The sequence below is a fragment of the Podarcis tiliguerta genome, assembly GCF_965153285.1.
Source record: "Podarcis tiliguerta genome assembly, chromosome: 8".
Taxonomy (NCBI): domain Eukaryota; kingdom Metazoa; phylum Chordata; class Lepidosauria; order Squamata; family Lacertidae; genus Podarcis; species Podarcis tiliguerta.
Window position 1 is genome coordinate 54,592,588 of NC_139541.1, and position 15,204 is coordinate 54,607,791.

General features: G+C 44.8%; 1 long non-coding RNA gene across 1 annotated transcript; it reads left to right on the forward strand.

Moving 5' to 3' along the window:
• The first annotated feature begins 10,704 nt into the window (after nucleotides 1-10,704).
• LOC310683256 lies at nucleotides 10,705-14,491 on the forward strand. The gene is made up of 2 exons (XR_014514325.1): nucleotides 10,705-10,932; nucleotides 14,265-14,491. It is a non-coding gene; the product is annotated as an uncharacterized lncRNA (long non-coding RNA).
• Nucleotides 14,492-15,204: the final 713 nt, after the last annotated feature.

Here is a 15,204-nt window from a genome sequence, read left to right on the forward strand (position 1 = left end):
GAGTCTGGGATTTGAAAGAACAACTAACAAGTCAGAGTGAGAGTTGACTGGCTGGAATTTGGCGCCAGGTGCAGCAAAACAAGAACTGTGGATTGAATCCTGGCAGTGAGCTTGCTTCCATCTGAGACAGATCAACATTTGCCAGCAATAAGTGCACTCACAAGGCCGTTGCTTGAATTTCCTGCGATGGCATCAAAAATGCCAGATGCCAAAGGGAAGGCTTGTGCAACATCTGTGGGAAAGGTATGTTTTGTTGGCAGGGGAAAGTCTAATCCATCAGGTGTCGGAAAGAGTGTGTGGTACAAGGTTACTACTACTTGAGGGAATTTGGAGTTGGGGATGTTTAGCCTGGAGAAAAGAAGTCTGGAGAAGGAGTGGTATCATATCCACCTTCCAGTATCTGAAGGTCTGTCACATGGAAGATGGAGCAAGCTTGTTTTCTCCAAAGAGTAGGACCCAAAGCAATGGATTCAAATGACAAGAAAGAAGATTCCGACTCAACATTAGGAAGAACCTTCAGACAGTAAGAGCCATTCCCCAGTGAAACAAACTACCTCTGAATATGATGAACTCTCCTTCCTTGGAGGTTTTTAAACAGGGGTTGGATGGCCCTCTGCCAGGGATTCTTTCGCAGATTTGGAAAATAATCTTCTCAAACCAGCTTGGGAGAATGAAATAAGAGCCACATCATTTGCATAATGAAGAAGCAGAAGTTGAGCCACGTACACGTACAAGGAAGAAGAGAATTCCTTCACTCAGATTCCTGCATTCCAGGAGGTTGGACTAGATGACCCCTGGGGTCCCCGGCCAACTCTACAATTCTATGATTCCTCCTCTGACAATACTAGAACACAGGATCATCCAATGAAACTGGCAGGCAGTATATTCTGGCTAAAACAAAGTGTATTCCCTGCACTTTGGCTTATGGATAATTGGCTTATATAATTTAGCTTATCTGATTAATGTATTTATAGCCCATTTACAGTTTACAGCATTTTTTAAAAAAATCATAAAATACAAAATGATAAAGACAAACTAGTTAAAAACAATAGCTCAAATACATCAGAACGCTTTTAGAATCAGCATTAAAATACCTATGGCTCTGACAGAAGCCCCATGGTCAGCCTCATCTGTACCTAGATTTCAAAGGCCTGTCTCAACAGGAAGGTCTTAGCCTGCCAGCAGAGAGATAACAAGGAGGAATCCAGACTAACCTCTCTTAGGAAGGAATCCTACAGCTACAAAAATGATGTGGTGCTGAGGAGGGCCACACACAGGCTTAGAGGCGTGTGTGTATAATTTTATTGAATGTTAGCAAACAAGACTAACAGAGTCTTCCAACAATTCAAGGACTGAGCATGTGAGGGTGTTCTTACATTCCAAATGAGAACTCGCTTCAGAACCGCCCCCCCCCCCCGGGGGAGCAGGGCGCAGAATAAGAGCCACCCAAGTGGTACCGAAGGGTTAAGCACACAGCATTTCAAGGCACAAAGTGCCCCCCTTGCTCTCTCCCGCCCTGCCCCCCAAATTCCCTGCCCTGCCTTTTTGCAATTTCTCATTTGCGGCAGCCTTGCCAAAGTGCCTGCCTCAGCAGCCTGCCAGCTCTCATTACCCAGCAGGTAGGAGAAATTGCTGGTGACACCTCACTTTAGACTGATAACAGGGGCGCACCTGGTACATTGTTCCTTTTCCTGCCATCAAAACACCGGCCAAGGCTTGACTTCGGCTTTCAGCCCTGAGCAGCTCTTTATTCCAGGTGGCAGAATAAGAAACAGCAAGGCCTCAAAAGACTGGTGCCTGAGGCAGGAAATCAAAAGGACGGACGTCATTCTCTCCCCTGCCTGCATCGGCTGATCACATCATGCACACATTAACACACGAGAGGCACCAATCTCCTGGGACGTTCTCCTGCACAGGCCTCCCTGAAAGGAACAGGAAAAAGCATGCAAGAGCCAAATACATGCATGAGCAACATGTAGCGACTCAGCATCAAAATAGGCATTTCTGCGCCTGTTTGACTCCACAGTAGGGGTGGGAGGAAGTAATACTTAACTGTGCCACGGGGGGGGGCAGGTTATTTTAGACCAAAGTGGGTGGCAGCACTCCCTGCAGGTCGTTGGGATTACCTAGGGGGCAATAAGAAGCAAGAGGTTGGCAAAGGGGCATTGGGGGTGTAAACGACTGTCAGACTCTGAAAAGCAAGAACGACAGGTGCTCTGACGATTGTCAACAGAGTTGCGTCAGAGTGCTGAACCAGAAGGCACTTTGGTGCCACACTGCTAACCAATGCCAGAGTGAGCATCTTTGGTCTGGTGCTTGTACCAGAGTGCCTGCCTTACCGAAATACGGGACATTCCGGGATCAAAACAGGAATTTGGGCATTTGGGCATTCTTCATTCCTATCTTCCTTCCTTCCTTCCTTCCCTTTCCTTCTTTCTTTAAATTATTTATTTGGTTGTTCAAATTAAAATTTTACAGTCACATTATCCAACTTACAACATAAAAACAAGACTCCAAGGAATCTCTTGGACTTCCCTTCTCCCCTTTGTGAGTCCTATCGTTAATCACTTCCTCCTGCATCTTTTATGATAATCCAAATCGTTTACCACTCCCTTGTGTCCAAAATTCACTGTTAGACTATTAGTGATATTCCAATCCTACTAACAATTTTAACTGTTTACAATGGTTTTTAAGATAAATTATAAATGTTCCCCATTCCTTATTAAAATCTATCTTTCTTTCTTTCTTTCTTTCTTTCTTTCTTTCTTTCTTTCATCTATCTAAACTTCTTTCCCTTGCACTGGATAATTTAAAAAAACCCACCAAAAACCACCAATTAGCATCATGTTTGTTTTTATCAGATTAAGTCGACCTTCTCCAACCTGATGCCCTGTAGATACTTTGGACTACAGCTCCCATAAGCCTGGCTGAGGCTGATGGGAGTTGTAGACCAAAACATCTACAGCGCACTTGGTTGGAGAAGGCTGAATTAGGCACACAGACACAGGAACACAGACCAGCCACCTCTCGCGCAATGCCATTTTGCACAGCCCAGGTTGGGGAATTCCTTGTTAGGTGACAAACATCAGCTTCCCGCCTTACTATGCAAAACCTCTGGCATAAGAGGAATGGAAGGCTGCAAGCGCAACAGCACATTCTCCCAATTCTACCTGGTACACACTTCCTAGGACTGCCTGGTGTAGACTGCAGCGCCTCCTTGAAAGAGTGGGGGACCACTGCCATCTAGTGAACAAGTCCAGGAAGGACAGGCAAGAGTGAGATATCTAAGGTAGAGATGTCCTGGGCCATGCCTGCTCTTGCATCTCAGCTGGAGACACATGTAAAGGTGGCTTCTCTCCTAAGGTGAGGGCAAAGAAGAAGGAAGAGGAAGAGGTCAACAACCCTCAGCAATTGTGGTAAGCTCAACACAGGTTAGGTCAGAAATGACAGTTGAGGAAACATAGAAGTAGCAGTCTACCAGCTCCATCTGGTACGCAGGCTGAGACCCTACCTGCCCCAGCTCCATCTGGTACGCAGGCTGAGACCCTACCTGCCTGCAGACTGTCGCCAGAGTGGTGCATGCTCTGGCTATCTCCCGCTTGGACTACTGCCATGTGCTCTATGTGGGGCTACCTTTGAAGGTGACTCGGAAACAACAGCTAATCCAGAATGCGGCAGCTAGACGGCTGATTGGGAGTGGCCGCCGAGACCATATAACACCAGTCCTGAAAGACCTTCATTGGCTCCTAGTACATTTCTGAGCACAATTCAAAGTGTTGGTGCTGACCTTTAAATCCCTGAATGGCCTCGGCCCAGTATACCTGAAGGAGCATCTCCATCCCCACCGTTCAGCCTGAACACTGAGGTCTAGCACCAGGGGCCTTCTGGCGGTTCCCTCACTGCAAGAAGTGAGGTTACACGGAACCAGGCAGAGGGTCTTCTCGGTAGTGGTGCCCACCCTGTGGAACGCCCTCCCATCAGATGTCAAGGAAATAAGCAACTATCTGACTTTTAGAAGACATCTGAAGGCAGCCCTGTTTCAGGAAGTTGTTAATGTTTGATGTTTTATCGTGTTTTTAATATTCTGTTGGGAGCTGCCCAGAGTGGCTGGGGAAACCCAGAAGATGGGTGGGGTATAAATAATAAATTATTATTACTATTATTATTAGTCCATCTGTCATCTCTTTCACATGCAGACTCTCTGCATTGCATCCCAACTCTTCCAGCACAATAGGCTAATGGTGAACAGTGCCAGAGGTCAACATGAGTGGAACAACCATTGTAAATATTACCTTTGTACAGTCACATTTGACCTCAAAAGAGGAAGCTTCCACAAAATGAGAAGATTGGTAAAAATGAAGTTAAAAGGAAAAACCAAGAGGGTCAGTCATTCCAAGATGCTTGAAAGTTGTTTAAAAACACAATATTAGAAACTCAACTGTATATCGCAGATCAAGAAAGGTACCATGAAGACACTGGCATGGTTAACAAGCAAATAAGCTATTAGAGGCAAGAAGGCTTCCTTTTGAAAATGGAAGTCTTTTGCAGATAAAGAGAACTAAATGAAACACAAACTTTGGCAAAAACACAAACTTTGGCAGGCAGACAGTAAAGGATGCTTAAAAAAGAATCAGAGGAACACATTGCTAACAGCAACAACTTCTTTAAATATATTAGTAGCAGGAGACTGTCTAGGCAGGCAGTTGGATTCTTAGATGACAAGGGATTCAAAGGTGTGCTAAAGGAGAATAAAGAGATTGCTGAGAAGCTGAATGATTTCTTTCCATCTGTCTTCTCAATGGAAGATATGGGGCAGATCCCAGTGTCTGAGTTACCGGTAACTTTTGGAGGCGAATCTGAGAAACTAGGACAGATAGTGGTGATGAGAGATGAAGTTCTAGACCTAGTGGTCAAAGTAAAAACTGACAAATCACCAGGTCCAGATAGCACCAACCTGAAAGTTCTCAAAGAACTCAAATGTGAAATTGCTGATCTTCTAATAAAAATGTGTAACTTGTCCCTCAGATCAGCCTCCATACCTGAGAACTGAAAAGTAGTAGGTGTAACACCAATTTTTAACAGGGGTTCACGTACTGTCCAACTTTTTCAGGTCAAAACCTGGAACGGGCTTCTTCCAGGACACGCTCCCAGGCAAGTCACATGACCTGCACCATGCTCTCAACCTCCCCTCCCCCCCTAAAAAGTGTTGTGCTTTTTTCAGGATTGTGATCTCATGTGTTTTGGGACACCACAAGATTGCAGCCCCCTAAAAGCACTTTGGTGGGGCTGAGACCATAGCGCAAGAATGGCCACCATGATCTCATGTGAAAAAACAGGATGTCCCATTTTTTCCAGAACACATGGCAGGGATGGATTCATGGCGGATCCTGGAAATCACAGGCTGGTTAGCTGTCCCAAGAAAACTGGTGAAAAGTATTGTTAAAGTTCAAATAACCAAGTATATAGAAGGACAAGCCAGCATGGGTTCTGTAAGGGAAAGTCCTGTCTTTCAACCCTTTTAGAGTTCTTTGAGAGTGTCAACAAGCATATAGAGGTGATCCAGTTGACATAGTATACTTGGACTTGGAAAAAACTTTCAGCAAAGTACCTCACCAAAGACTCCTGAGTAAGCTTAACAGTCATGGAATAAGGGGAGGGGTCCTCCTATGGACGATTAATTAGTTAAGTTGCAGGAAGCAGGATGTAGAAAATGGAGTCCCCAAAGGATTGGTCTTGGGACCTGTGATTTTTAACTTGTTCCTAAACAATCTAGAAATAGGAGTGAGTAGTGACTTGTTCGGGGTCATTAAAACAAAAAGGGATTGTGAAGAGCTCCCATAGGACCCCTCCAAACTGAACAAATGGGTGGTAAAATGGCAAATGCAATTCAGTGTAAACAAGTGATGCGTGTCAGGGCAAAATAAATCTTAATTTCACATATAAACTCATGAGGTCTGAATGGGTGCTGACTGACCAGGAATGAGACCTTGAGGTCATAGAGGACAGTTCAATGAAGATGCCCACCCAGTGTGCAGCAACTGTGAAAAAGAAATTGAAAATAAAACTGCTGGTATCATAATACCATTATACAAATCTATTGTACAAGTGGATAGAGAAAGATTTTTTCTCCTTCTCTCCTAACGCTAGGACTCATGGACATCCAATGAAGCTGGAAGATTTGGGACAGGACTTCTTCACACAGTTAAACTTAGGAACTCACTGCCACAGGAGGTTGTGACGGCCACCAACATGGATGGCTTTAGAAAAGGATTAGGCAAGTTAGGCTATCAATGGCTACTAGCCATGGTGTCTTTGCTCTGCTTCCACAGTCAGAGGCAGCAATGCTGGGAAACCTCAGAAAGTCCTCTTGTGCTTGGTTCGGCTTAAAGGTTTCCCACAGGCATCTGGTTGGCCACTGTGAGAACAAGATGCTGGTCTAGATGAGCCATTGGCCTGATCCATCAGGCTCAGTTTGGAAAGGTCCTCAAAGGGCTGCCCGGTTTAAGGGAGAAGGGAGAGCTGGGGAAGGAGCTTGAAGTTTCCTGTAAGCATCTGGTGAATAGACTGAACATGGGTCACCAGGTCCCCCTACGGTGAGAGGCATTCTATTTCTATGTACATTACAGTAATCATTTCTAAATTTGTGCCCATGCATATAAATGAGGACACGTGAGTTCTATGCAAATATTTGTCCTCTGTTTGTGATGCATTTCATTGTTTCTGGTGAGGCACTGGTGTCCCCGCTAAGCTTGGGAGATGATTCATCCACATCTGACTTGCTACCAGAAGCCACGTAGACTTTTACTCTGCTGCAATGATGGGAAAGCCTCACTTCTTCTTTGGAGGTTCCCACTTGCATTTATGATAAAAAGAAACCTCGCATCTCAGCTAAGCCTTCCCAGCCAACAAACACCTCTATGTCGTCATCCTACTTGTTTCACAAACAAAGGAGGGCTGGCCTGATTCCTTGCTGCCAAGCCAGAAATCCCCCCTGCAAAGGTCTAACGGGATCTGCCCTATATCTTCCATTGATCTGGGAATATAAACCACTTGTTACCTGACTGTGAATGCACTGGAACGCATTGTGTGGATTCTAGTAGCCAGTGCAACAGGTGCACAACCGGCATTATGTGTTCCAGTTTCAAGCCCTCGTCAACAGAGGAGCATCCATTTTTTGCACCAACTGAAGTTTCTGAACCATCTTTAAAAATAGCCGTACATGAAGCACATTACAGTGGTTGAAATTGGTTAGCACTAGTGAATGAGTAATTGAAGTCAGGTCCAGCCACTCTGGATACAGTCGTGCTTATGGCTCACATGTAGCATAGCAGCACAAGTCAGTGAAAGTCGTCTCCCTGTCCTCATCCCAAAGCTGTGAACTTAGTCCTTCAGGGGGTATGTAACCTCATCAGCCAGCTCCCTAGCACACATTACCTCCCATCTCATCTGCTTTAAATTTCAGCTTGCTCATCCTTGTGCCCTTCCGAACAGCCTCCATACACCTGTCCAAGAAAAGCACAGATCCTTGAGACAGGGGGGTGGGTGGGAAAGGGAGGTTGAGTTGTACACCATTTGCATACCTGTGACTCAACACGGAGATCAAATCTCCAAATAACTTCTCCCAAATTTTAAAGAGCAGGTGGGAAGAAACTTCTCTGTGTGAATCACAAAATGCTCTGTCCAGACAATCAGTGAGCTGTCAACTGGTTGTGCAGTGGCCTCGAAAAGGGCAAATGCCATGATAGTGGATAATTAGGGATAGCGTTGAAAATAAAGCTGCTGCTATCATCATGCTGTGATACACATCTCAGGCGTGAACACATTTGGAATCCTGTGTACTGTTCTGGTCCCCTCACCTCGAAAAGGATGTTGTAGCGTTGGAGAAGATTCAGAAAAGGGCAACCAGAATGATCGAGGGGATGTAGAGATTCCCCTATGAAGAAAGATTGCAGTGCATGAGACTTTGTGACTTAGATAAGATGCAAGTAAGAGGTGACACGGTAGAAGTTTATAAAATTAGGCATGGCACGCCGGCTCCCTCGGCCATTAAAGCGAGATGAGCGCCACAACCCCAGAGTAGTCCACAACTGGACCTAATGGTCAGGGGTCCCTTTACCTTTACCTTTACCTTTACCTAAGAAAGTGGAGAGAGAAAAGTTTTCCTCTCTCCCTCATAACACTAGAACTTGTGGATATCCAATGAAGCTGAACGTTTGAAGATTCAGGGAGGACAAAAGAAAGGACTTCTTCAGAGAGTGCACAGTTAAACTATGGAACTTGCTCCCACAAGAGGTACTGACAGACCTGGGTGGCTTTAAAAGATTATTGGACAAATTAATGTAGGAGAAGACGATCAATGGCTACTAGCCCTGTGGCTATGCTCTGCCTCCACGGGCGAAGCAGCAATGCTTCTGAAAATCAGTGGCTGGAAACCGCGGGGGGGGGGCTGTTGTGCTGGGATCCTTCTTGTGGGTTTCCCACAGGCATCTGCTTGGCCACTGTGAGAAGAGGATGCTGAACTGGACGGGCCACTAGCCTGATCCAGCAGGCTTTGCTTATGTTCTTATGAGATGGTTCATTCCGCCCTTTTTCAATCTGTGTGTCTCTTCCTCCATTCGCCTTTCCCCAGCCACTCCATTGCATTCCCCTCCCTATTCGCCCCCCCCCCTTTTTTCTGGTTTTTCACCCTGATTTGTTGGCTCTGCTCCAAAAGACTGTGTTTGTCTCCATGGTCCACGACCAAGGAAGAGGAAGGAGCAAGCAATGTTTTCCGTCTGACACTTTTCTGCCGGCTGGTCCCTCGAAGCTTCTTCCCGCAGAGATGGGTGATGCACGTCACCATAGTTACAAAAGAAGCTTGTTTTTCCTGTAACAAGCTGTGAGAAATTGCATCACCTTTCCAGGCCAAGGTGGGTGGTTACAGCAGTGACTCATCTCTGCCCAGCCACTGGTGGATTATTTGATATTAACAAGGAGCGGTTGAGGAGCCCAGAAGGGAATAAGAGGATATGAGATCCAAGAGCTGGACTGATTTTTAATCCAGCTCCTGACATGCAGCCATATATAACTCCATTCCATCCAAATTAGGAGGGGATGCGGAGGTGTTGAACAGGTGTCTGGAAGCAGTAATGGACTGCATGGGGGCTAAGAACTGAGGCTGAATGCTGATAAGATGGAAGTGCTGTGAGTAGGAGGTGTCCCAAGATGGAAGTGCATGGGTGGGTGGTCCCCATGTCCAGGAATTATGTGTACAGCCAGAGGCACCAACTTGAGCAGAAGATTGGGGGAGCCGACAATGCACATATTGTGTGTTTGTGCGAAGCAGGAACGCAGGGAGGAGCCAAGGGGAGCAGCAGAACGCAGCAGCAGTGCACCTTCAATGACTGGCAGCTCCTCCTCTATGGCGCTCAGCCTGCTTCTCCTCCTACCACCACCACCAGCCCAGGGCTGCTTCCCCCCTCCCTCCCCTTAAAGGTAGTTCTCAACTAGGGCCAGGGCCTTTTCAGTACTGGCCCCGACTTGGTGGAGCGCTCTGTCACAAGAGACCAGGGCCCTGTGGGACTTGACATCTTTCCACAGGGCCTGCAAGACAGAGCTGTTCCACCTGGCCTTTGATTTGGACTCAGTCTGACCCTTATGTTTCCCTCCCCTTATGGTTTTGATCTATGGGCTACCAACAAAATGAGGCTGCATTTTAAATTGTATTTTAACCCGCATTTTAAATTGGTTTTTTCTTTACTCCCCCCCCCCCATTATGTTTTTATTGTAATTTTACTGGTGTTAGCCGCCCTGAGCCCAGCTCTAGCTGGGAAGGGTGGGGTATAAATAAAAAATTATTATTTTTATTATTATTATTCTTAGCCCTTGCTAGCCACAGAAAGTAGCAGCTTCTCCCAGCCTCTCACCCTGGGAGACCAACATTTCACAGTCTCTCACCCAACGTCCTTCCATGAATCATCAACCATCCCCATGGTGTCTCTTGATTGTTCTGTCCACCACATGTTATCAGTATACTATGCTATCAAACATACTGCTGATGTGGCATATCACTGAACATTGTCATAAGGCAAACCCTCAAGCAACCCCTATTTACAAGGCACAGTCCCAATGTTCTGGCATCAATGCCCCTGCTGTAAAATGTTCTTGTACATTCATTGCCATTCTTCTATTCATTTATTTATATTTATTGCATTCAAAGACCATCTTTCTCTCCAAAGTGGTCCACCACCACCCCTCCTCAATCCTGCAACAACAAGGTAGGCTAGGCTGAGAGGCAGTGACTGGGTCACCCAGTGAGCTTCATGGCTGAGTAGGGAGTTGAACCCTGGTCTCCAAGGTCCTAGTCCAACATGCTAACCACTACGCCACACTGGCTCTCCATTTTCAGCCTCCCCCCCCCCCCCACCTGAACATCTAGCAGTTCAGTTTTGGAAGACATAGGGAGTGGGGGATCTTGTAATTGCAAACATCTAGCCAAAATTTTGCACCAGCTTCCCTCCCATTCCTGCTATTTAATATGCAATAGTAGGTAATCCTTAGTATGTATTTAACATAGCATGCAATGGTATATCATCCTTAATATATATTTGACATGCAATGACGTGTAGTCCTTAGTATCCAATGCCTGTCATGCTCAAAGTCGCTGCATAGATTCCAGTTGCAGCTATTCTAGAAGTACAGCCAGATCCATTGTGACATCAAACATTCTTTTCAAGAAAGAGGAACTGTTACGGTACGGGCAGTTTACTAAGACACTGTGCTCCGGAAGTCAGGATGGGACAGGCTGTTACAGAGTAAATGAATACAATGCACAGCAGGCAGAGAAGAGATTGTGTAATGTGTGCAAGAGGGGAGAGTCAGGCACTGATCCTTGATGGGTGAATAAGGGATGTTCCAGCTACGCCAGTGCTGTGTCCAAGAATCAAGGCAGAAGTAAATAACAAGGGCTTTGTTCTAAGATTAAAAAGTAACTGTCATTGCAAAACTCAACAAGTGTGCCCCAGCTTAGCAAGTCCCCATTGTTACTTTCCATCTCTTGTAATAGGCTGAATCCTTTCAGTTGGCTATTCCTTCCAGCTGCCTTAAAAGGAGACTTAGGGGGAAACTGCATGTTAAATCACCATATTTCTCCCTCTCCATACTCCCACAACCCAGCACTACGAAAGATAATCCTTAGTCCATGCAGGTAGTTATTTAGCTTGGACAGGCCATCTCTCTGGTTCACTCTCTGTCTGGATGGTTGAGGGAGTTGGGTATGTTTAGCCTGGAGAAGAGAAGATGGGGAGGTGATATGATAGCCATCTTCAAATATCTGAAGGGCTGTCACCCTGCTGCTCCGGAGGGTAGGACTACAACTAATGGATTCAAATTGCAATAGAGGAGGTTAAAGCTAAGCATTAGGAAGAACCTTCGGACAGTAAGAGCTGTTCGACAGTGGAATGGGCTCCCTTGGAAGGCAGTGGACTCTCCTTCCTTGGAGGTTTTTAAACAGAGTTTGGATGGCCATCTGTCAGGGATTCTTTAGCTGTGATACCTGAATTGCAGGGGATGAACTAAATGATCGTTGGGGTCACTTCCATCTCTACAATTATGTGATTCTATGATTCAAGGCAGGTTCTGGTGTCGTCTGTAGTGCTGATGACACAGTGAAATCATCCAGCACAGCACAGCTCACCTGCCTCACTTTCCTACTCTGATGGAGCCGAATAAGAAACATCCCACACACAGTCATCAGAAAGGTCATGAGTATAATGTTCTGTTCTTTCAACCAGCTTACAGAGAGATGTTAATCTGTATTCTCCCTTCCACAATATCCCAGGTTTCGAAAAGTATGCTTTATTTATGCATTTTCAGTAGTAAATGCAGTTAAAATGTCTAACTCGAAAGCACCCCCATTTCCCCTCCCCCTCCTTCCCAGTCATCCCATATAATTCATAGAATTTGCATAGGATTAAGGTGTTTAACAAATCATATGTAAATATTGAGAACAATTGTAAATATTGGGTAATGTTCATTCTCCAAGCAGATTGCCCCAGAGAGTCAATGGCAGTGTCTTCGTCCTGTTGTTTCTGACATGGGGGGGGGGCGGGGAATGCACCATATGTCATCAAAATCTTAGATAGCTTTTCTATGAGTGCAACTCTATGAGTGCAAAATCTTAGTTTTCTATGAGCGCAACTCTTCTCATTGCATGCATCCTGTATCAAATTAGCATCTGATTTCCAATTTTGAGCTAAAACCTGTCCAGCAGCCACCATAAAAAGGATTAATAGTTCTTTAAACAAAAAGTCTTTTAAGCCTTCAGTAAACAAGTTTAATAATGGTAGTTTGGGATCACAGGGAACTGTTCCACTTCATCTATTCTTAAGCTATGAAAACCTTGAATCTTCTTGCAGCTCCACCACATGTGGCAATAAGGTCCCAATTCTTAGCAACCTCTCCAACCTAGTGAGTTTGCTTGTGAGTTTGTTTTATAGCACCTGAGACCTACATAGCATTTATTACTGTCCTTGCTAATATAGACTTAAATGGTTATTTCCCCCCAAATTTATGCCACTCACTTGGCTCAATATTACAGATCAAATCTGATTCCTACAGAGATTTTAAGGAACCTAGATTACCATGTGACAGTAATTTTTAGATGTGTAGTATTTAGGAGAAGCTGTTCTATGGGTTTGAGTGGTCTGATGGCTTGAGACATCCCTATAGGGTTGGAAGTAAAGTGTTTTACTTGAATAGCCAGCCAGTCTGTATCCTAGTTTTTCTGTTAGCTGAGTGCCTATCAATAGGGTCTTTATACAGGTCCCTAATGGTATTAAAAAATGTTTCCAGTCATTAAATTGTTGTTCCCTAGTTTTGCTATAAAACAGAGGATGGTGATAGAAAGCTATAAGAGGAAAGATGGCGGGAGCTAATCTTTTAATATAATCATAGAACTGTAGAGTTGGAAGAGACCCAAAGGGTCATCTACTCCAACCCCCTGCAATGCAAGAATCTTAGCTAAAGAATCCCTGACAGATGGCCATCCAACCTCCATTTAAAAACCTCCAAGTCCATCACATTTTGAGGGGGTTTGTTCCATTGCTGAATAGCTCTTACTCTTAGAAAATTCTTCCAGATGTTGCGTTGGAATGCTTGGTCCATGTGGTTTGCAAATGCAGTTGGTTTTAATGCGTCAGGAATGGAACAGCTGCTGCCTGTTTGGATTTGAAAGAATCTCATTCCAGTGAAATTCATGCACATTGCTGTGTTTCATCATTTAACATGTGCTACGTATATGGGATATATTATGATCCCTTGTCAGAATATCGTAGGTTTCTTAACTCAAACAAAAAAGCTGCATTCAAATTGTTGTTCATTCGCACCCCAATGTTGCTCTGTTTACACTTCAGATTCCATTTGTTTTCCCCCAACTATTTCATTCATGACAGATTCTGAAGATATGCCTGGTTTAGATTTTAAAACTCCAACAACATTCACTTCCGGAACGCAGGCTCCCCCTCCTTCCCTGAACTGAAGGTGACATCATTGGTGACTATGACAGAACAATAGGCCTAGGCCAGCCTTGGTCTGGATCTGGGGCATGGAAGGCTCAGAAACCTGTCTTGCTCTCTGTGCTGAGTCGATAGAAAGCTGTGGCTTTCTATGTTCCCTCCTAGAAACCTAATGGGGGAGGAAGATATGCTCCATATGAATAAATGTGTAAAAAAAACCCAATATTACAAAGACACCACAGTCCCCACTGATCTTCATTCTAAAGAAACTGATTCAAGTGTTACGGAACATAGTTTTGTTAGCTCTTAAAAAATGATGTGGGCCACCAGTTTGCTGGCCTTAATCTTTAAAGCCCCTAAATGGCTTGAGAATAGAGTGACTAGGTCCCACAAAGACTTGCCTTTCTCAGAGGACTCCCACACATGTTTTTTGAACTAAGGTGGATGGCAAAAATAAGTGTTACCTCTGGAAAGATGTTCCCCTGGCCACATTCTGATGACTTCCAGAAAGAAGCTGAAAACATAGTCAATCTCTTCCGCTTTTAATGTGGCTGCTGTTTTAATGCTGTCATTGGGGGTCTTAACTGATTAACTTTCCATTTTGTTATTTTATTGCTTTTGTGGGACTAAGTCAAAAAGCTCGGTGGTAAGAGCATCACACTTTGCATGCAGAAGGTCCCAGGTTCAGCTGCCAAGAAAATCCTGGGAAGACTCCCAACTAAGATCTTAATATTAGTTTTCTCATATATCCCCTCCCCACTGATCTTCCAGGATGAGAAGAGGTCTGAAGAGGGTGGAGCAGAGACAGCTGTGTCAGCAGAGTTCCAGATTGCATGGGAAGGACCCACAGGAGGAGGAGATTTAGGCAGCTGTGGGAAGGGATCTTCAGCCTCCACAATGGCTTCATAGGAGCAAGACCTACTGAGAAGAGTTGTTGTGCTCATTAGGCCTGGCTTTCCTGAGCTGACCTGGTTTCTGCTAATAAAGAGTTAACATCACATACTGCGTGTGATTTATTGCTGGCTGGCTCCCTGACAGTTGAATGCCTGTGGGTAGTCCCAAAACAGAGTCTGTTTCAACAAAAATTAAGGAAAGAGTGAAGATGGCGAAGGTAGTCATGAATTTAGCCCAGAGCAGCAGAGTGAAATTGACAGCTTAAAAATGGCTATCTGGGATCTTGAACATCCAGTGGAAAATAGGAGGATCAGCTTTGGGCAACTGGCATACGTGAGACCTGCCCTTGCTCTGGAGTTGCTTGTTTCCTGTTGGTTTCGCTTGTTTGTTATATCATACTTTGGGTTCAGTGTTTCCAGTTGCTGGAAATCACAGAGGGGACAACGCCCTTGACACCCAGCCATAATTTTATTATACGTTTAATGGTCTTCTTGTTATAATTTTGAGGATCCTTTGGGTGGATTATAAATGAAATAAGGGTGTTCCAGAACCAGAGTTACTAAAAAACATCTGCTCCTCCAACTTCAATTTGTTTAAAAGCAGTTCCTTTCAAGCCCAAAATCTCCCATCCAGCCCTTGGAGTACCCTTAAATCCTTTGTGAGCAAGAGACGTGCTGATTCAATTAAAATGTATAAAGGGAGCACGATGCTGACAAATTCAGTTGAATGATCAGCCTTGAGAGACAGGATGGAGTTATCTTCCAGGGGTTTGCTTTTTGTTACATGGCATCCCAATCTCCGTGAGTCGTGCAAGATT